General features: G+C 39.8%; 1 long non-coding RNA gene across 1 annotated transcript; it reads right to left on the reverse strand.

Annotated features, from left to right (window-relative positions):
• Positions 1 to 14,648: 14,648 nt before the first annotated feature.
• LOC133481759 (uncharacterized) lies at positions 14,649 to 19,058 on the reverse strand. The gene is made up of 3 exons (XR_009789601.1): positions 19,009 to 19,058; positions 15,025 to 15,384; positions 14,649 to 14,954 (listed from the first exon to the last, which is right to left on the reverse strand). It is a non-coding gene; the product is annotated as an uncharacterized LOC133481759 (long non-coding RNA).
• Positions 19,059 to 23,075: the final 4,017 nt, after the last annotated feature.

Consider the following 23,075-nt stretch of genomic DNA (forward strand, 5'->3'; position numbering starts at 1 on the left):
TTTGTCCTTGTCAAGAAGCTCACCTTTGCATGCTCAATGCATCATGCAGTCATCTGTGACCAAAGTAAACAATGGATCCAGTCGCGCTGTGACCATCCAACTTGACTTTCTCAAAATCCAATTCATTCCAGCTGGTGCATGGGTATTGAATTGGGACGACCCAATACTAGATATATCTATGCCTATGTTAATTTTAAAAAATAAAAATAAAAAAACACTGCCAAGAGGACGTTTGTGTCTTTACAGTCACATCAGAGCTGGCCTCACGATGTGATTTGCATTACTTTTTAGCTCAGTAGACATTTGGCACAGGCAGAAGCTTGAGTCGTTTGAGACCTCAAACGAACGGTGGTACACATTATGTAGGATGATCATCTCTCATCAGCTTGTGCGTTTTACAATGATTGCAACAATATGTATGTGGACATACACATCACTGTGGACAGTGGTGGTCCTAGGTTGAATGGTGCCCTATCCAAGACCCCTAATTTGTTTGTTATCAGGCTGCTTTCTTGTTCAGAGAGAATGATTTAGGATGATAGGAACAGATAGTCAGGACTCTATTGTTTGAATTCAGGGTCTGTTCCATTATGACTCAAATCCATATATATCGTGATATTCACTCAAATTTAAATGGTTTATTTTTGGCTCATGTGCCACCACTCCACAAAGTTCATTGGAAATTGGTTATGTACGTTTTGTGTAATCCTTCTTGCAAACCACCCAAACCATGGTAACCAAAACAAGCTTACATGCTTGTATGAGGTAATCACATAATACAGGCTATTAGCTGGCTTTTACACTGTTTGGTCATTCAATTATAGTCATTTAATTTAACAGGTTTTACAGTAAAATGTTCTTCCTGTTCTAAAACTGTTGTCCAGTTAGTGGATGTTGCACTATTTAGTAAAAGACCCCAGGCTAAATTAATGAGTTTTGCTGGCCAGTCAGCAGTTTGTGAATGTGCTATCATTGAACCTTAGATTGATCCAAACAAGCACTTAATGCATTGCTTTCTAGCCCAAAGCACATAGGGATTTCATGGTTGTAAAGCAACAAAGAAATCAATTGGCCTTATTCAGAACAGAGAAGCGGGGCAGAGGGTGATCCAATCATAGCCAATGCAGACTGGCTGTGTAGTAATTAAGTTTTGATATGAAGCACCAGAGGAAATTGGAGAGCCGTCAATAGCCAATGTAATCAGTATCACAAAGCTCTTTCCGAAAGCAGAAACTTCTTAAAAGGCATCTTTTTCTTCAAGCCAATCTTTATGAATAATATTTGAAAGACTGTGGGGATGGTATGTCAGCTAAAACGTTGTTTGTTTTGTTGACATAGCCTTCAGTAAATATGATGGGTTTTCCATTAAAGTCACCCTCACATATGCTTCTGCTCAAAGCGACGTAAGTAAAACAAACAGATTCTTTTCGATGAGATGGGCTTCAGATAGAAAGTGTACCGCCAATTAAAATGTTGTCATGACATCAATTAGTTTCTCGTCATGCTGCTGTTGGCAGGAGAACAAATAAGACTGATTTGGGGATACGTTGATAAGCATATCACCAATTTTATATATTAAGTTGCACTTTTTGGGTGCTGTATTTTTGTATGTTGACACATCTCATTATACAGTAGATCATAGATAGTAGTTTAACACATGATCTGGCATGTTCATGATAGTTTGCCCTGATATCAGTGGCATCATGATATAGTAAATATGCAATAAAGGGTATACTGAGTTCTAGTTATAAACCTTTTTCTTTTTACATAAACGCCAAACAAGCAAACTAAAGTGAAAGCACAATCAAAAACCTGCTGACAGCAAATGGCCTCGTGACAGGTCAATTTTGCAGGAATTACTGCCTTAAAACACATGCCATTCTTTTGCTGTGGTCAAGATGGACAAAATAGAGAATTCTGCATATCTTTTGCCCTCTATCAAATACCTCTGTGACAAATGTGATTGTTTCTAGAGGAGAGGACCTTTTCCGACAAAAAGCTGACAGTGCCCTTCTGATGCAGTGCATAATGTAAGAGCAGATGGCATTTGGAGAAGTTAAACTAGCCGAGGTGAATGGATGAATGCTCTCGGAAACAAGAGCGGAGTAAAAGGCAGATGTTCCACCTCTGTTGACTCCAATGTTTTCCTCTGGGAGTAGGCATGCTGCTGTGCATCATGCACATAGACGCATATTCATACACTGAAGCCAGTGATTAAGTGGAAAGCGTTTTTAAAAAATCACACTATTTTACATGTAAACTGCAAGAAAATATCAATTTAACATGTACTGTGCAGTCTGTAGGGTGAAGGCCCCATCGCTTAACCAGTTACAAAGGGAGACCTTAATGTGTACATCAAACCTTTCGCCCTTTATAGGCCAATCACCTCCCTCCATCCATTTTCTTTACCGCTTATCCTCACTAGGGTCACGGGCTGCTGGAGCCTATCCCAGCTATCTTTGGGCGGGAGGCGGGTTATACCCTGAACCGGACGCCGGTCAATCGCAGGGCACATAGAAACAAACAACCATTCGCACTCACATTCACACCTATGGGCAATTTAGCATTTTCAATCAACCTACCACGCATGTTTTTGGGATGTGGGAGGAAACCGGAGTGCCCGGAGAAAACCCACCCAGGCACCGGGAGAACATGCAAACGCCACACAGGCGGGGCTGGGATTTGAACCCCGGTCCTCAGGACCTTGAGGCAGATGTGCTAACCAGTCGTTCACCGTGCCGCCTAGGGCAATCACCTTGTAAATGGGAATATTTGTCGAGTAGTTCTTTTTTGGACTATTTTTATTGCCTTTTCTACATTTATTAATACTAACATTATTTTTACTATAATAATGATCTACTGGTGCATATAAAACTGAATATCTTACATTCCCTGAGCGGTGAGTTGCCCAAAAAGTGATGTATTAACTACTGCATAGTTCAGTAACCAAGTTATAATAAACCAACAGCAAAACTATAACCACATTACATACAATTGCAACATAATTGTTAAAGTAATACCTATCTGACAGTGTCAATCACAACTGAGCATAACTGTCTTTGTCAAGGCTAAATTATTGATACAACTTTTGTATTGGATTTCATTAGATGGTGCAGCTGTACCTAATGATGTGACTCCTAAAAAATATGATAAATAGTCTCAAGCTTCCAAAATCCAAGCCTTGAAGTTACATTAAAGTTTGTCTGACATCTAAAAAAATGTTTAAGTCATTCATTTCGATGATATTTCAAGAATTTCCGAATGCATTCTTGGTGAGTACACCTTTTTCACAACTTGTAAGTACCGGTATATGTCTAGAAGATGTGACATTTTTCTTTTTCTTTTTTTCTTACACCTACTGTATGTATAATACAATTATTGATTTTCTTTTATCTTATTTTTCGGAAAAAAAATGCATATTATACAGGAGAAATTACGATAAGATACATTTAGGTAAAACCATTCATCTCTGCAGGATACCCTGTAGATATCTTCAGCTGAGAAATTGCAAATCAATGATAATTAACAAGAAAGTATGAAGTGTCCTTGATATTAAAGAAACAGCAGGAAATGAGAGAAGAATGAGAAGACAAAAAACAAGAACGGATACCTGATTTTATTACCTAATATCCCCAAATAAGAATGACATTTATATTACATAAACATTCCAGCAAGGTATATGCAGTATTAGTTAACACTTTTAGTGCAGACAGTACACTAAGTGTAGAGCGCATTATTCTGGATGGAGCAGATCCAACAAATGTAAAAGAGCTCTTTACCCTGATTACACTTCTTGCCTGCACTTAAGCATTTCTTTGAAAACAAAGCAGCGAGCTAGGAAATAAAACCATTTTCTTTATTAGCCAGATGGCTGCACAGATGGTCATCACAGCTTTGAATTAAAGGCTACAGTTCCACGTGTGTTAGAATCACACACTCTCCTACGATATACACCAAGAAACTATTAATACACAACTTATATTTCTATACAGTGTGTGTGTGTATATATATATATATGCTGAGATAGAAGCTAGCGCACCGTTGCAACGTGACTAGTTCCACAGACCCTCCTGACATCAAAATCATCCACCATCCTTCAAATCTGGCCTTTGGATCTACTTTGGTTTTAGTGTTAAGTATGTCCCAGATGGCAAGCGTGTAGACAAAAGTACAACCGTATGTCGCAAGTGTCGCACAATGCTTAACTACGTCGGTGGAAATACAACAAACATGACATCACATTTATGCTGACATCACCCCAATGAGAAAATAAGTGCCAAACAAAAACAGGGAGCACGCGTCGTACAGACTTTACCACACGTATTTGGACAGCATGATTCAAAGAGGGCAAAAGAAATTGACCAACCTATTGCTACTTTTATTGCTGTCGACATGCGAGCCTTTTTCTAACTTCCATAACATGCTGCGGCGTGGACACTTATTCCTTCGCAAACCTCGCTATTGCTCTCACCCCAGACGGCTGGATGTCGAGAGCTACGGTCAACTACTTTACTGTTCGGGCACTATATGACTGCAGAATGGGTGATGAAAAGCAAGGTTTTTCAAGCACTTCTCCTCAACAGTCACATTACTGATGATTTAACTAAAGGTCTGACAGAAGCTGTGGAAGTTAGTATGACCAAAGGAACGGGTGCATATCAATCAATATGATAGAAAAGTCCATTTATTTCAGTACTTATACATGATATTGATTCATGGAACACTTTCATTAAAACTAATTTTCCTGATTGTTTGTAATATTCTTGTTTCTAGAGATGGTGAATTTGGGGTTTTTGTTTGCTGTAAGGTATAATTATCTAAATTACGTGTGTGTGTGTGTGTGTGTTTGTGTGTATGTGTGTAAATAAAAGATTCAATATTTCACTCTGAGTGTGTGTAGTGCATTTCTATAATATGAGTTTCACTTTTTTAATTAAACTACCTGATTGAATTAAGCTTTTGAGACTATTCTAATTTATTTAGATGTACTTGTAACTATACCTGTGACTACTGACAATGCCAGGAATATAGCTAATGCTGTCACGGCTCCTGTTATGGTATAACTTCTATTTTCGAAGGAGCATTTTTTTTTTCCTTAGGAGCTATTTTTTGTCAAATAAACTTTGTTCCTAAGCATGAACCACAGACTATGGGTGATTTCCTCATCAGATACATTTGTCCATCCATCCATCCATCCATTTTCTTCCGCTTATTCAAGGTCGGGTCGCGGGGCCAGCAGCTCAAGTGAGATACTTTTTTTTTTTTTATATTGTGAACAGTTGTGCTGAGTTAAACTGTGTGCTGCATTGTGTTTTCATCACAGAAAAAAACAACTTTTTAACCATGTCTACATCTCACTTGCTATATCCAATCTCGTAATGTCCTGTAAAGTTCTTGCAGAAACACAACGAATGAGTCGAATGCCTGAAATGTGTTCAAAAACATTTTCCCCCAAAAAAATTTTCAAAAGCATAATGTAGGACTTGTGGTCAGACCATCTGCCTCATAGTTCATAGATGACCATATCTAATGTTTAAGTTTCATTCATGTTTACAAGTATCATAGCTGTATAAATAAATTATATACATGTATTTAACTTTTGTCTGAAGATACATAAAGCGGATTGTGACCTGGTACAGGTGAATTCACTTCACATTATTTCCTATGGGAAAAAAATGCTTTGACATAACCAGCATCACAGAATAGATGGTATTCCACTTTCGAGACTCCACTGAACTGCAATTCCACATTAAAAAAAAATAATAATAATCTGTGAGGTTTGTAATGAAACAGGCAAGGCGAGTCACCCCTTCAGCACCTTTTAATCTAAACAGACCACAGTATGTTGCCACTGGGGAGATACTTAATCAGCTCTCACAGCATCGGTCTTGTCACATGGATTAACGGACCAGCAGCACTAATCAGGACCGTCCGACCTGCAAGGAGATGCTAATAGGAGGCAACGTGGTCTTCTGTATGCAATGTCAATAAGATGCTATTTTAACACAAGCACGATATTCAAGGTTTTACTTCAATCTATGGTGACTCTGCATTAGGGGCACCAAGGGTATCTCCCCAGTAAGTCCAGCAACCAGCATTATTTTTTTCCAAATATCTTACCTCAAATAGGCAGCACGGTGGACGACTGGTTAGAGTGTCAGCCTCACAGTTCTGAAGACCAGGGTTCAATCCCCGGCCCCGCCTGTGTGGAGTTTGCATGTTCTCCCCGTGCCTGCGTGGGTTTTCTCCGGGCACTCCGGTTTCCTCCCACATCCCAAAAACATGCATGAATTGGAGACTCTAAATTTCCCGTAGGCATGACTGTGAGTGCGAATGGTTGTTTGTTTCTATGTTGTAGGGAATACAACCATTTACACTCACATTTACACCTATGGACAATTTAGAATCTTCATTGAACCTGATATGCATGTTTTTAGAATGTGGGTGGAAGTCGGAGTACCTGAAGAAAACGCACGCAGGTACAGGGAGAATATGCAAGCTCCTCACAGGGAGGCTAGAGTTCAGATTCAAACTCCCAACCTTAGCACTGTGAGGCGGGTGGGCTAACCACTAGCACATTGTGTCGCCCATAAAGAGTACCACAATGAATATGGCATATTTTGTGAATAAATCAATAATTGTTTACAGTGGGGGGGAAAACAAATTTAAGATGTCAAATTATAGATATTTATTAATATTCCCAAACAGAAAAAAATCTTGTTGTAGTTGTCTAATGTTATGTTATAAAATTGTTGACTTAGATGAGCCCAGTGAACCAATTCAAATTTGGGTATAAACATTTTAAATCAGAATTAATTCCTCATTCCTGTTAAAAAAAAAATGGTCATACTTATGGTAAAACAAAAAAAGTTTGCAGCTCTTAGTAAAAACCAAGCAATTAAAAATTGGCTTGTAAAAGCACAAAATCTTTTGAAGCAAACTGAAAAAAATAAAATAAAATGTGATTTACTTTTTGTCTGGTATACTACATTTTCATGAGAACATGCTAATAGAACCTCACTGGGATTAATTAATCATTCGTCATTATTTAAATAATGAATTAGTCATTAGAAAAGACTTTTATTTCATGCACACACTCAAATCACACAGAGGGAGAAAAAAAGGTGAGAAATTGTAAAGAAAGTGTGAAAAGGTACCGCCAAGACAAGTGTGAATCAACCAAGGAAGTCATGCAGAGAGAAAACACTGTTTGAAAATCAAACTCTTTAAAACTGAGGGGGACAGCTAAAATGATTTTCTTCAGTCAGTTCTGCTCGCTCCAGGTAAAATATTTTCACTTGCATCCAAGTTTTCATAGAGAAGTTTCTGGCAACTGCTGCAACAATATTTGCGTATCAACAGAAATAACTTGTTGTCTATTAATGAAGAACGCTATGAAAAATGGTTTTAATAGTCGAGTCAATCTCCGTCTGGCTCAATGTGATACACAATTGATTGTTCTTGATTGAATAATCACTTCAGCTATGTAAGTGGATACACAGTAATGTACAAGACTAAACACAATGTAGAATGTAGTATCACAAACGGTACCTGTGATTCGTTATGAAAATCCAAAACCAAATTAATAGAGAATCTTTACCACAGCAGCACGGTGGAAGACTGGTTAGAGCGTCAGCCTCACAGTTCTGAGGAGTTTGCATTTTCTCCTCATGCCTGCGTGGGTTTAATCCGGGCAGTCCGGTTTCCTCCCACATCCCTAAAACATGCATGAATTGGAGACTCTAAATTGCCCCGTAGGTGTGAATGTGAGTGCGAATGGTTGTTTGCTTCTATGTGCCCTGCGATTGGCTGGCAACCACTTCAGGGTGTACCCCGCCTTCTGCCCAATGATAGCTGGGAAAGGCTCCAGCACACCCGCGACCCTAGTGAGGAGAAGCGGCTCAGAAAATGGATGGATGGATGTTTACCTGATAATTTGTTGACATGTACTATGAATGTGGCCTGTGCATCCTCTTGTTATGTTATAATGTGTAACTGTAGTACTAAATCATTTAGGAATCCTTTTCAACTGTGCATTGGCTCCGTCACAATCCAATGTTAATAATTCATCGCACAGACTTTTATTACCAGGAATTGCTTCGGGGAGGAAAAACGAACAAACAAAAGCAACGTACAGAAAGGTACAGTAGTGGTATGCTTATGACCCATTTTGATTGACTTTGTGTGACTTTTTTGTCATTAATTTTAATAATAATTTTCTATCCCCAAACTGACCACATAATTAGGTACAGCTGCAACATTTGCATGTACTGTTTCCCAGAATGCATGGCTAAATTACTGTAGTGTACTGTACCATTTTGACTTAATGTGTTATTTTGTACAGAAAGGGTTAAATCGTTAAAGTGGTGTCATTTTTAGTAGTGTATAGTTAACTAGGAGTACTTTTTAGTCATTAAATTACTGCTGCTTTTGTTAACTCAGAATGGTTAGAGTCATTATAAGTACCAATTGCAGGCCTAGAATACGACAAATGTCAGATGGTCCAGATTTTGTGTGCACTGTGTAGCGTGCGCCATGACGTGCCAAATAGGATTGATAAGAGAATGGCTTGGGAATTCAGCAAACGACTCCATGAAAACATTAACTTTAGAACCTGTTCTCACCAATTCTCGGTTTTCGATTCCCATTTTGATTCCCAACCCTCGCGTTGGGAATTTTGTAGACAAGCACAGCCCAGCAGTTCTGTGGGTGTATGGGATGCGCCACTGTGGGAGTGTAAACTTTACAGCCGACTTCAGCCACCACTAATCAAAGCAGCAATTCTCATTCCCTTTAAATGTGGCACAATGACAGTCTCGACAGAGACATCTCCGTGCGGAAGAGGACGATGTGTAATCGCAGCAATCCATTCGTGAGTGAAGCATTGTCACTACTATGTCCAAGGTGTGGCAACAAACAATATGAGTGGGTATACAGAATGAGCTGGTGATAACCGCTGGCAACTTAAATATGTCCGCAGAGCTCAGTATCTTTCTGCCAGTGCCTCGATCACAAAAATCCCACTAAACTACCTACAATTGTAAATTATAGCTACAATATAGCAGACGGGAAGTGAAATTGCATAGACTATGTTTTGTATCATCGAAAATGAAACAGTCCAGTACATGGAGTGGTATCCATACAAATGTCCAAATATGGGATTGTGAGGCATTTTCTTGCCGCCTGAGGCAACAATTAGTGTGAATTCATGACTCCATAAAGGCTATTATGCGCCCATTAAAAGTCCATTATGAGATGATGTTGTTGGACGGTAGGAGATGTTTGCTGTATCAGTCACAGATGTTTAAGAGAAAAACAATTGGCTAATTTTCACGTTCGCTTGTTTTATTGCTGTAAGTCAAATTAGGAAGTGATTGATCCATCTAACAGACACACAATCTGACTCTTAGTCAGGATGTGTTATATGTGAGTTTTTTTGTTTGTTTTTTTAAACGAGATGCATGTCGAAATGTGAATGTGCAACGTGCAAAGAGCCACAATAGACAAGGATAAAGGACATAAATAAGACAAGATGGTTGGTGGGCGACATAAGCTGTTTTAGAAGCGAGTAGAGAAAAGGAATTAGTATGCTACCAGGGAGGACAATATCTGTCATCTCGCTCATCTCCTTGCTTCAATGGTGGGTTTTTTCATATGAGAAGATGATGTGACATCAAACACTTACAATAGGTAGACTGTACACCAGGAAACGTACAGACAAAAACATACCTTCAGTGTGATCTCTTTCAACTGAAATCAAATTACAAAAAAAAAAAACATTTTCTCGCTCATAATTTGCAAGCCACTTGTTGCTTGGCAGAATTTGTTGGCTCGGGCCTACAGATGCCTGGGAAATGTTGTGATATATTTGTGTTTAAATCCATCACATAGAAATGGTATTGACCCAACGGCAAAAAAACTGTGGCATGAAGACTGAATAAAGGTTGCAGCTTACCTGTAACCGACAATAAGCAATACAGAAAATGGATAGAAGGAAAATAAAACTAAATAACGTTGAAAAACGGCACGGTGGCTGACTGGTTAGAGCGTCAGCCTCACAGTTCTGAGGACCTGGGTTCAATCCCCAGCCCCGCCTGTGTGGAGTTTGCATGTTCTCCCCGTGCCTGCGTGGGTTTTCTCCGGGCACTCCGGTTTCCTCCCACGTCCCAAAAACATGCATGGTAGGGTAATTGAAGACTCTAAATTGCCCATAGGTGTGAATGTGAGTGTGGATGGTTGTTTGTTTGTTTGTGCCCTGCGATTGGCTCGCAGCCAGTTCAGGGTGTACCCCGCCTCCTGCCCGATGACAGCTGGGATAGGTAGGCTCCAGCACTCCTGTGACCTTTTGAGGATAAGCGGCTCAGAAAATGGACGGATGGATAGATAATGTTGAAAAATATATAATATCCAATGGTGGTGCTTTTCTGATGTTATGGTAGCCTATTTAACTCAGCGGCACTATTTCGAAACAGCTCATCACTTCCTGAGCTATATTTTCCAGAGCTGTGGGCATACTCCTTACTTCCAGGCACAAGCACATTTATCTTTGCTTCATCACGTTTTGTCTCAGCTAGTTCAGGATGCTGTCACTTACCTCCAAAGTTGCTGCACTGCTGGCTGAGGAGTATTTGTTTTCATTGTCTTGCTTCACAAAGCAGGGCTTATTTGTCAAAAACAACACAGAACGCGATAGTGAGAGGCATCCCAGGGCCTTGCCCCTACACCGTTAGTCTTGGATTGATTGTCTGCTGTCAAGCCCGCCTTTCCTGAGGATGATGGCGATGTTCTCTTAATGCTGTCATCTTCTTTTTAGAACACAGACGGATTTGTTTGATTAGTGCGTAATTAATTGTCTGCAATCACAATATTGATTGAGATGTGTGTTTCAAAGGTTGCTTCGTGTGCAGACACAATCACCCCATATACAGTAGGTTTATTCCATCCACATTTTGGGTCTGTCTGTTGAATGCAACACTGCGCCAAATTAGGCGTGTATTTATATGAATACAAATTCTAGGACCAAATTTGGATACCTCTTCCAAAGGCAATTTCATAAATTGCACAGAAAATATGAATTGGTCATGATTCATTGACAAGCTGAAACAAAAGCAATCAAGCAGAATTCTTTGGATTTTGTTCCCTGTTCAAGTCAAATGTTTTTGGACTTTTGATGTTAGGCAGAGTTCATATGGCTCAAACAAAACCGCCCATTGAGCCAATGAAAACACTCAAACAGGCCATTCCACCAAGTTCCCCAAATGGGGAAGAGACACAACATAAATATTTATAGTATGGTTTTCCATCCATCCATTCATTTTCTGAGCTGCTTCTCCTCACTAGGGTCGCGGGCGTGCTGGAGCCTATCCCAGCTGTCATCGGGCAGGAGGCGGGGTACACCCTGAACTGGTTGCCAGCCAATCGCAGGGCACATACAAACAAACAAACAACCATTCGCACTCACAGTCATGCCTACGGGCAATTTAGAGTCTCCAATTAATGCATGTTTTTGGGATGTGGGAGGAAACCAGAGTGCCCGGAGAAAACCCACGCCGGCACGGGGAGAACTAGTATGGTTTTATAGTTCACAAATGAATCACTACTCTGTATTAAACATAACATGGAAACATTTAAATATAAACACTGCCTTACCTGAGTGTGACTGAAATAGTGAAAAATATCTCCACAATTGAATACTATATATACTGTAGTTCCCAGTCTTTGCACATTTTCAGCAACTATCTGCAAACATGTAAAATGTCTTCAGAAACAAATACCTGAAATTAGTTTCCAGTGTCTTTAAAGTTTACACTTCTGTTACACAGACATTGATGTTTTGAAGCAGGTTTTGTTCCTGTATATCATCATTGTGTCAGTTTTCTACATTGCCATAATAACTGAAAAACCTCAACAGTTGTCATTTTTCACTTTATTCTTGCAGCAAGAGAAGAGGCTACAGAGAGTACTATGCAAGGTCTTCTGACTAACACGGCAGTCACATACAGATGAACACGAGTCACCTGCTGACCATAAACATCATGGTGACACTTACTTGGAACAGAAAGCCCTAAATTAACCTTTGTCAATGAGCCGCATGCTGTTTCACCATCAAGACATACATTATCTGATCACAACCATGGCAAATGGGTGTGGGTGGACTATTGTCACACTAATCCCATAAACATCCATTTGACCTTTTGTCATAACAGCACAGCACTGCTTCAACCACTCTTGTCGTTTGATGTGTGGTATAATTCCCTGAATATTATCCAGGGTTTATCTTTTCAGACTAATAAGTGATCAAGAGGTCACTTGTTGGTCGTTGAAATGACCTCATGTCACTCTTCTCACCTGTGTGTCATCAGCATGCAAGAATAGTGAATAGCCAAGAAACCAAAAAAAGAATAGAAAAGAAGAGTGCTGATGCAGCAGGGGTAGATCGGAGGTCAAGAAAAAGGCTTTTAAAGGTTTATCAAGACTGCACAGGCATGTGCGGATGTGTGATTCGTTCAAATGTCTAATCAGGTCTTTCTTCCCGCTGTTGTGAAGAGCTGAAATTAAACATACAAAAAGGCTAGCTATCATTCTGCTGTTAGCCTCACCATGGCAACCCAGAATGGGCGAGGACCTCAATTTGCACGTACATCGATTTGTAAGCCACATGCTTGTGTCAATGCCACATCTTCCACAGCTTAATGCTTCCACAGAACACAGCTGAGTATGCAAATGAGAGCACCAGTTCAGATAATCTTTCTAAATGTCACCAAACGCAAGGCTTTAAACAGCATACACACAGGTCAGACATCACACAAAAATAGGGCCAGGATGGTTCAAGCTGATAGAAAGGCAATATTAACTCATTCAATGGCAGATATAATTATTTGATCCCTTTCTACCACAACGTGCAATATTTTTCTCTTTGTAATCCTGCTCACTTGAACGTTTTCACTGTGCACCACTGCAGCCTTCAACACTTGAGTAGTTGAATGCCTACATCTTTGCACAATACATATTTTTAAACTATCACTACTGCCGAACTCAAATACACTGTCGTTTTAAAATTGTCATTGTTTTTAAATTGTTCTCACGTATGTTGCCAATGTCCCCATTTCTTTCAGTATTTAACTGTCATTATTCGTAGTTGTTTTATCTTTTTACATTCCTCGAATAAGTGGAGGGAGACTAGCAAAGTAAAATTTCATTGCTCAGCATTACCGTTATGTTTTTACTGTGCACATGACAAAAAAAACATCATCTTGAATCAAACAGTGTTTCCCAACTTTTATTCCCAACGATTTTAAATCTGAAAAATGTCATGGCACACTACCAAACAAAATTGTCAGACAAACTATGAATACTGAAATAATGATGATCTCATCTCAATTTACTCACAAATGTACTTACACCGTGTGAAATCTGGGCTTGTTTGCACAATACACTGCACTATTTATACACATATACTCGCAAGAAGCCTAGACTTGCTCTGTTATGTGAATTGCAACAGCTTTATTGTATCGCCTGCCATCTAATGGAGGCGCAGTTACATGTAATTGGTCTACCTTTCACTACAACATGTGTCGCTGGCATTTATGAACAAAGACATACAATTGAAACCAGATTTTGACGTGCACTATATGAAAAAAAAAAACACTTTTTTTTCTTCATTGTCTGACATGAATCAGACTAAACTTTTCCTGTTTTAGGTCACTGAGAATAAGCTATTTTTTCGGTTTGCTAAAGGTTTTCCATTTTTTTTTCAACAATTTGTCATTACTTTCCTTAAAGTCAGAAGTTAACATACATTTCATTAGTATTTGGTACCATTGCTTTTAAACTGTATGACCTGGGTCAAACATTTTGGATATCCTTCAATAAACTTATAGTTAAACATAGTTGGCAGGAAGTTTGGCCCATTCCTCCTGACAGAACACGTGTAACTGAGCCAAGTTTGTAGGCCACCTTGCTCACACATGCCTTTTCAGGTCTGTCAATAAATTCTCAACAGGATTGAGAGCAGGGCTTGGTGATGGCCACTCCTAAAGATTGACTTTGTCACGCTTAAGCCACTTTATAACAAGTTTGGTGGTATGCTTTGGGTCATTGTTCATTTTGAAGACCCATTTGCTGATGTCAGTTCTTTCCTCATGACTCCATCTATTTTGTGAAATGCACCAGTCCCCCTGCAGCAAAACAATGCCACAAAATGATGCTGCCACCACTGTATTTCAAAGTTGTGATGGTGTTCTCAGCCTTGCAAACTTCCTTTTTTTCCCCTCCAAATGTAACAATGATCATTATGGCATTGTCCCTGTGTGTATTTGTAAACTGTAATCTGGCTTTTTTTGTCAACTCACAAGTCCTACACCTTGACTTTCGAGTCGTTTCGAAATCTATTTTAATATGTAATATCTATATATTTAATTATTATGTATTACAATCAGAATCAAAATCATCAGAATCATCTTTATTTGCCAAGTATGTCAAAAACACACAAGGAATGTGTCTCCGGTAGTTGGAGCAGCTCTAGTATGACAAGTTTGCATGTTCTCGCCGTGCCTGCGTGACTTTTCTCCAGGCACTCCGGTTTCTTCCCACATCCCAAAAAAAACATGCATGAATTGGAGACTCTAAATTGCCCGTAGGTGTGAATGTGAGTGCGAATTGTTGTTTGTTTGTATGTGCCCTGCAATTGGCTGGAAACCAGTTCAGGGTGTACCCCGCCTCCTGCCCAATGATAGCTGGGATGGGCTCCAGCATGCCCGCGACCCTAGTGAGGAGAAGCGGCTCAGAAAATGGATGGATGGATGGATGCCTCCTGAAGTCCACGATCATCTTTCTTGAGCGTGTTCAGCTCCAGATTGTGTTGGCCGCACCACAGCTCCAGCCGCTCCACTTCCTATTGATACGCCGACCCGTCACCCTCTTTGATGAGGCCGATGACTGGTGTCGTTTGCAAACTTCAGGAAAACTCCGTTGAGGTGCAATAGTTTGTGTAGAGAGAGAAGAGCAGCAGAGAGAGGACACTACCTTGGGCCACCCCGGTGCAGTTTATTGAAAGAGAGTATGGAGATGATCCTTGAGACGTACTGATGGGTTATTGAGGCAGGGAACGTGCGGCAGGCAGTGGCATGAACAGGTGGATGACTTGGCGGCGTGATGGAAGAAGTCACTCAGCGGGGAACACGGAAGGAGCACTGAGGACAAGGAAAAACACGGAGGTCAGAAGGATAGCGAGGACTGGTGTAGTTTACGTATAGCACTGAGAGCCATTGTACCACAGGAGAAGGTTAATACTCTGGCGAGAGTTTCTGGGATCTGGCAGGCTTTCATGCAGGTGAAGATGAGGGCTGATTGATGACAGGTCCACGGCTGAGGTGGTGCTGATTACTAGGAAGAGAGAGAGGGAGGGAGTGAGAGAGGGTGAGAGGAGTGCAAAGCGCCACCCAGGCTCCAACAAAAGGACTGCAGGGCACAGCTCATGACACACACCTCTTCACAGAAACTGATATAGAATTTAGGATATAGTCCAAGTGAAGTCTCATGTGCATTGCTGTTCAAGTCCAAGTCGAGTTGCAAGTCTTGTAACATATTGTCAAGTCGAGTCTAAAGTCATCAAGTTCATGACTCGAGTCTGACCCAAGTCCCTACCTCTGCTATTTACTTTATTTATTAATGTTATTTGAGTGATGAAACTTCACAACTTCTAAATGTTTGCTGAATAATTTTGTTTGTTTTTCTTAGCTCCAAGTAGTCTGGTTTCCTCCCACATCCCAAAAACATGCATGGTAGGTTGATTGAAGAGTCTAAATTGCCTTTCGGTGTGAATGTGAGTGCAAATGGTTGTTTGTTTTATATGTGCCCTGCGATTGGCTGAAGATAGCTAGGATAGGCTGCAGCACGTCCGCGACCCTAGTGAGGATAAGCGGCACAGAAGATGGATGAATGTTTTTCTTAGATGTACAGTAAGGGACGGCAAGTTATTAGAAACGCTTCTCAGTATCATGCAGAATGATACATGACAAACTCTGAGTAAACTAATAGAATCAATGCCCCAATTAGTGGCCAACTGCATCATCCACTGGAGAGAAATTAAAGCCTCCCTAAAATAGACGCCTTCCTTTTTCTATTACAAAACGTGTTGTAATTGTAAATGTTCCGTAGATGTTATCGTTCATGTTAAAGAGTTAATGACTGAGCCCATTTGAACTCCACTGCTAACCAAATCAGCAGGATCTATTGAGGCACCAAAAATGGTCCATCAGGTGAGCCAGTGTGACAAACTACTAAGTGTAAAAACGTTCCCTGCACAGTATTAAAGATGATATTTGATGAACTCTTGAATGGCAGTTAGATTTCTAGTAGACTGTAGCGCCACACTGTTGTGTGTGTGTCGATGTTTATGTTCCGGAAGCAAGTGATTTGGTTCCACACCGTCTTCTTGGTTTCTGTGTCGTTCTCCATAAAAGTATTTTTCATTTTGTTTCATGCCGCAGTTTCACTTAAAGGCCCAGTAAAGTCCATCCATCCATCCATCCATTTTCTGAGCCGCTTCTCCTCACTAGGGTCGCGGGCGTGCTGGAGCCTATCCCAGCTGTCATCGGGCAGGAGGCGGGGTACACCCTGAAATGGTTGCCAGCCAATCGCAGGCCCAGTAAAGTCATTTATGTGATTTGTTTCTAAATACGACATGCTCGAATTTGTCTGGCTTTTTTAATAAAACTCTTCTCTGTGATGTGTCAAATTTACAAGATATTTTTGGAGTGCAGTTTACTGGGGCTTTAATATATATTGTACTGCACGTCTCTATCCATCTGCAGTTGAGTAAACAAATGCCTCTAGAAATTATTTACAGAGTAAACGTACAAAACATTCATTTGTATTCATTTTGAAATGTATTTATAATTTATTATTATTTATTTGTCATTCTGCGCCTACGGCCCCTCCGGTCACCCCCAAACAGCCAACCACATTACAGTTACCTTCTGCACCACGCCACCCCATTACTATGTACAATCACACATTCCGAGGAAATTAGTTCAAAAATGTGCTAATGATAGTTTAAAAATCTTGCAAGGAGACAAGCTCTTTAAGAGCTTTTTGAATGTCATTCCAGGAAAGTGGAGCAGAGCATGAGAAAGCCTTTTTTTCAAGTTCAGTCCTGAAACTTGGAACAGACAACAACATCACCCCTTGACACCACTGACTATAATTGCTAAAAGATCTTTGTACAATCAGAGAGCAGACGTAAGCCGGTAGCATACAGTATCTTCGATAGCCTTGTAGATGAAAAGATACATGGGATTTAACATCAGTATGGCAAATGAGGAACAGCCAGCCTTGTAATATAATCAACAGTGATGTCTTAAACTATTCAAATTTGTGATAACATGAAGTGCGCTGTGATATGCTGAGTCTAACGTGTAGACCAGAGGTTCTAAACTCTCGTCCCACATTTTCCCATTGTTACAATGTCACCACCCTCTTTTATTTATTATTTTTTTAAGTTAAGAACCAAAACTTTTTTTGTTTTTGTTTAGAAACATCCATCCATTCTCTGAAATTCATTCTTATCCTCAGTCTTTGAAAACACATGTACAGTATATTTAAAAGCCATTTCAAATGAGTTTGACATACTGCCAGAACCTTATTGTGAGCCAAGATGCCCACTAGCCAGAGGCTGATCTGCATTGTATGTGTTTACGGTGCAAACTAGTGACTAGAGCACAAGTGAGCACATTTCCAGTCGCTCACCTAATATGTTCCATATGGAAACTTGGTACACCTCTGTACAGTATTTTAAAAAATCGAAATACGAATACATGTAGTTTTTCACTAACTGTCCGCTATCCACCCAAAATGGGTCCGCGAGCGAGATTTGGGTCCAGACCCACCAGTTGAGAACCACTGGTGTAGCCAATGAGCAGGTGCATTCATGTACAAAAGGTCACCATAATCAAGTACCGATAAAAATGCAGAGAAAAGCAGAGAAAAATCTGGCTTCAAAGAATGAAGAAGACATGTTTCTGAAATAAAATCAATTTCCACCTGTTTTTTTGTTTTTTTTAAAGAAGGTAACTGACACGAGGTTTAATAGAGAGAGAATAATCAAGCCAGACAAAGAAATAGTTGTAAAACGAGCCAATTTTCAAATTTCTTATCATGTGCGTTACCAAGAATATATAGGGAATACACAGATCACTTCTGAGCGTCTGAGAAAAGCATCATCATTGTTTTGTGAGCATTTATTTTCAACTTTAGCTTTTAAAGATGATTATGGAAAATATAAAAAAATAAAAATAAAACCTTAGTTGGCAAGAGCTTCTGATGTGGGGGGACCAGCACAATAAAAACTAAAATATGTGGTTGCAGCGGGGACTGAGAAAGGCTTACCTAAATAGCAAGAGCTCACCAGATACCACGACAATAGAAACACTTTCCAGGGCTTTATAATAACACAAAGCCTTGCAATTTTCATTTTTCGGGACCCAAAATGAGGGCGAACTTACAGCAAAAAGCAAAGATACTTGAAAAGCCTAAGCGCAAAGCGAACAAAGCTTACACTGTGTTAAAGAAAGCACAACTGAGCATTACACGTGGATGCCAAGAAGCATACAATAGTTTGTGTACTCAAGATATATTTGTCTGAAAATGTTGTTCATAAACCGATTTGTTAGTGCACAGAGTTTCCACTACGAGGTTCCACTACGAGGTTCCACCTTAATTGCTCCAATTTTTCTCACTTTACTCGTACAGTGTAGTTGAAGGCGCACTCAAAGTCAAATCTTTACATGCAACACAAAGCAAAAAATATTGACCTTGTAACTTGAAAAACCTGTAAAACACTCAAGTCAAGGTATCCAGTGTACACATACTGAAGTACAGAAACAATAATTTCACAAAAAAATAAAATGCATATTGTTAAAAATGTACTGTCCCCTTTGCACTCAATACTGATTCCCCACCAGCAGGAGAGTGAGCCTATGCTAGATACTGTTGTGTGTCTCTTCTAACCTTGCACTGATCATCGCGCCCCTGAGGTGTGCTGTGACATTCCATGTTTCTGTGAAAGTACATTAGAGTGAGTCAGCACTGCCGCCTGTATTACCATAACGATGACTCAGTCTGTCCTCTTCTGTCCCACACAACATCCTGTCCAATCCTGCCTGGTGTGCCGCTCACACGTTCTCTGATTTCCACACTGTGCGTCTCCTTCGACATGACTTGTCCTTTGTCACCGCTGATTCTTAAATTAGCTTGTATTCTCTCACCCAATTCTCTCCTTTGTCCACATTTTTGCACAAGTCTTTTAGCTCCTCAACAGTGAGGTTTAGGAGAGTTCGCCATGTCGTCACCAAATGGTCACGCAAGAAGACTACAATTAATAGCTGAGCATGAATCGGGTTATTCACAATTATTTTCATTAATTAATAATGGTAGTGTTGTGTTGCAATAATCAGCTCCACATACAGATTTGATAAGAATTATCATATACCAAAGAAACCTGAAGTTCATCAAAGGCTTTGGATCATGCAGCCATTAAGCAAGACAAGTAGCATCTACTGACAACGACCGTGTTTGCTTGCAAAACTTTCCTGTAATAGCAAGACACAAGTTTAATGTTGATACGATATTATATTGTTCCTAATTATTTTTTATATTTTTAAAATTATGAACAAGACAGCAGAGTGGCGCAGTGGAAGCGTGCTAGGCCCATAACCCAGAGGTCGATGGATCGAAACCCTCCTCTGCTATCTGGAACTGTGGAACTGCTATCATTTAGGCGGCACGGTGGACAACTGGTTAGAGCGTCAGCCTCACAGTTCTGAGGACCCGGGTTCAATCCCCGGCCCTGCCTGTGTGGAGTTTGCATGTTCTCCCCGTGCCTGCGTGGGTTTTCTCCGGGCACTCTGGTTTCCTCCCACATCCCAAAAACATGCATGAATTGGAGACTCTAAATTACCCGTATGTGTTTGTATGTGCCCTGCGATTGGCTGGCAACCAGTTCAGGGTGTACCCCACCTCCTGCCCGATGACAGCTGGGATAGGCTCCAGCACGCCCGCGACCCTAGTGAGGAGAAGCGGCTCAGAAAATGGATGGATGGAAATTATGAACAAAAAGCAATGATGAAAGAGCCTCACATTAGCTAATAACTTCTCTTCTATACTTGATGGCTGTGTTACTTTGGGTGATATTTTACCTTTTATAGTAAGCCTTCTGCCGTATACAAATTTAGAATGAGATACTGTATGGACCTGGACAATTAAAGCTTTAACCAAATATGCAAGTAGACATCAAGTATCCAGATGTTTCACCGTTTGAACATTTTCCAATTAATAACTGAATGATGAATTGTAGGCTTGCATAAACCCTTTTGCCTAGAGTATATTAAAAGTTGTCGGTCAAATACCTGTAAATAGGTTATCAGGTCAGGTCAGGTGGATGGATCTGTCTATAACTTCATATCGATCAGGCAAAACGAGGTGCCACGGTTGTACAGAAGCTTTGCTGCTTATCAGAATCAGAATTGCTATCAAAAATTCATGGATGAATTTTGCTAATACGAAGATGACCACAGTTTATCCCACCAAATGTTCTCCAATGTTTATGTTATGAAAAATGTACACCCCCTTAATTTTTTATGTCTCAATTTTGGACGTAGCTCTTCCATAGGATGATATCATATGGAGTTTGTCCAGTGAGTCTCCATAGAGACGCAGATGGATCTACATTCACATCAATGTACATCTGCCTGTGATACAAAAGGCGTGACAGATGTCACAATGTGACAGTCCGGGGGTGATATTATGTGACACGTTGTCATTGAATTGTGCCCATGTGTTTTTCCTGGGCTGTTCCTCCTTCAGACCACATTATTTCGGCCCCTCATTCAACCATCAGCTTTTTCTGAGTCTGAAAATAGAATGTGCTGCATCACAACCCCCATTCGCTCTTGGTCAACAACCTCTGACATGACCTACTGCTGAAGTTTGAAGTCTGCTGCTCTGCTGTAATGGAATCCGACAACGTGAACATTTATGGGTTTTCATCCGATAATAAACTTCATTTCATCTGCTCTCTTCATATTATGAGAAGTGATACACACTTTTTACTCCAGCTCACCCACGACCCTAATGACAGAAATATAATTAATCATAGCGAAAACATATAGTTGGATGTTACTCATGCCCCTCTTGTGTCAAGTCCATTACTTCCTACTGGCATTCTGGTTTAAGTCTATAGCCGTTTCTACGCAAAATTCCACAAAATTGGTGCATCACAGCCTTGACAGATTTGTATTTTAGACCATTGGTTCTCAGCTGTTGTCACCCTGGGACCTACAATTTTCCATTATTGCTAAGTACAACCCACTTTTACTTCAGAAACAGGATGAGCATAATGGCATATACGAAAATGAATATCTCTTCTTTTTAGGAAAGTGTGACAACAATAGTTTGTCTTTGTTTTGTTTTCTTTTTTGCAGACCGAAGCAACTGGAACAATTTTATCAGTCTGAATTATTATGCTATAAAACTTTTACTACCTGTCCGCACTTCTGGATTATATCATGTGTTATAATGGGCCCCTTTTTGTGAACTTTATATATAAAGTGGCGGCACGGTGAACAACTGGTTAGCACCTCTGCCTCACAGTCCTGAGGACACGGGTTCAAATCCGGCCTCGCTTGTGTCGAGTTTACATGTTCTCCCCGTGCTATACCCGTGACCCTAATGAGGATAAACGGTGTAGAAAATGGATGGATGGATATATAAAGTTCACAAAATGGGCACATTACAATGGAATCTATACAACATACTATAATAAAAGCCAAGGACAATTATCGATGCATTTTCGCAGTTTTTTCAGGAGCAATAAAGATTATAGAGATTCACTGCACAAAGTGTGAAATAGTTCATTATTTTATTTTTAATCATCATTTCGATGATGATAGAATACTTTAAAGCTAACAAAAACTAAAATTAACCATCTCAAGAAATTAAAACTTTACATGAAAAACAATCCAAATCTTTCAATCGTTTAATTTCAAAATGGGGTAAGAATTAGCCATTTGAAAAGTATTTTCTTGTGTGTTTAGTTAACCTGAATCAAATGAGATTGAAAAATGAACTAAACGTAAGGTACAGATATTCAAATTTATTGAGATGTTATAACAACTAGGCGATTTCATCAGACAACTACAATTTTAAGAAAATATCCAACACTCATTTAGTATCTCCTTGACTTGCCTTAACCCTTATGTATCAGCTAATCAGTTCTTTACTTGTTCTTGTGTTCTACCAGATTTCTCTTATGCAGCAATAACCCTGACCGTATTTAATATCCAGGTCCAATTCTATCTTTGTTGTTCGGTAGTTCATTCTAATTGTTCTCGCCTGTTTTTCTGTCTGCTGCTTCTCCAGTGGCCACAAGCATTGGCAAACCCCACGGATTGACTTGCAGTCTGAGATGAACAGATACAATTTATTTTTAATAGCTCAAGTTGTATTTGCTGGATTTCTAGACGGTTGGATCTCAGGAAGTTGGAAGTCAGGATTTGACTTTGACAGCGTATCCTGGCAGGTTAAACGAGAGAGACCAGTGAAATTTTAATGCATGCATTTCAAGTGCACAGCACCTTTTTCCGGTAAGTTTGATCACATTCCAGGATCTGATCTGCTTGCAGATACAATGGTATTGTGAGGACGAAAGACTTTGAAAAATTTAGCTTATATCAAAGATGCTGAGGGTGGGAAGATATGTTATAAAATACAAAACAAAATCTCAGTCTTACGCAAATCTTTGAAGAAAGGGCATTAGTTTAATATACAGTGGGTGTGGAAAGTTTTCAGACCCCCTTAAATTTTTCACTCTTTGTTATATTGCAGCCATTTGTTAAAATCATTTAAGTTTATTTTTTCCTCATTAATGTACACACAGCACCCCATACTGACAGAAAAAAAAACGTAATTGTTGAAATGTTTGCTGATTTATTAAAAAAGAAAAACCTGGAATATCACACGGCCATGAGTATTTAGACCCTTTGCTGTGGCACTCATATAGTTAACTCGGGTGGTGTCCA

This window comes from Phyllopteryx taeniolatus, chromosome 8, assembly GCF_024500385.1.
Source record: "Phyllopteryx taeniolatus isolate TA_2022b chromosome 8, UOR_Ptae_1.2, whole genome shotgun sequence".
In the NCBI taxonomy this organism is placed as follows: domain Eukaryota; kingdom Metazoa; phylum Chordata; class Actinopteri; order Syngnathiformes; family Syngnathidae; genus Phyllopteryx; species Phyllopteryx taeniolatus.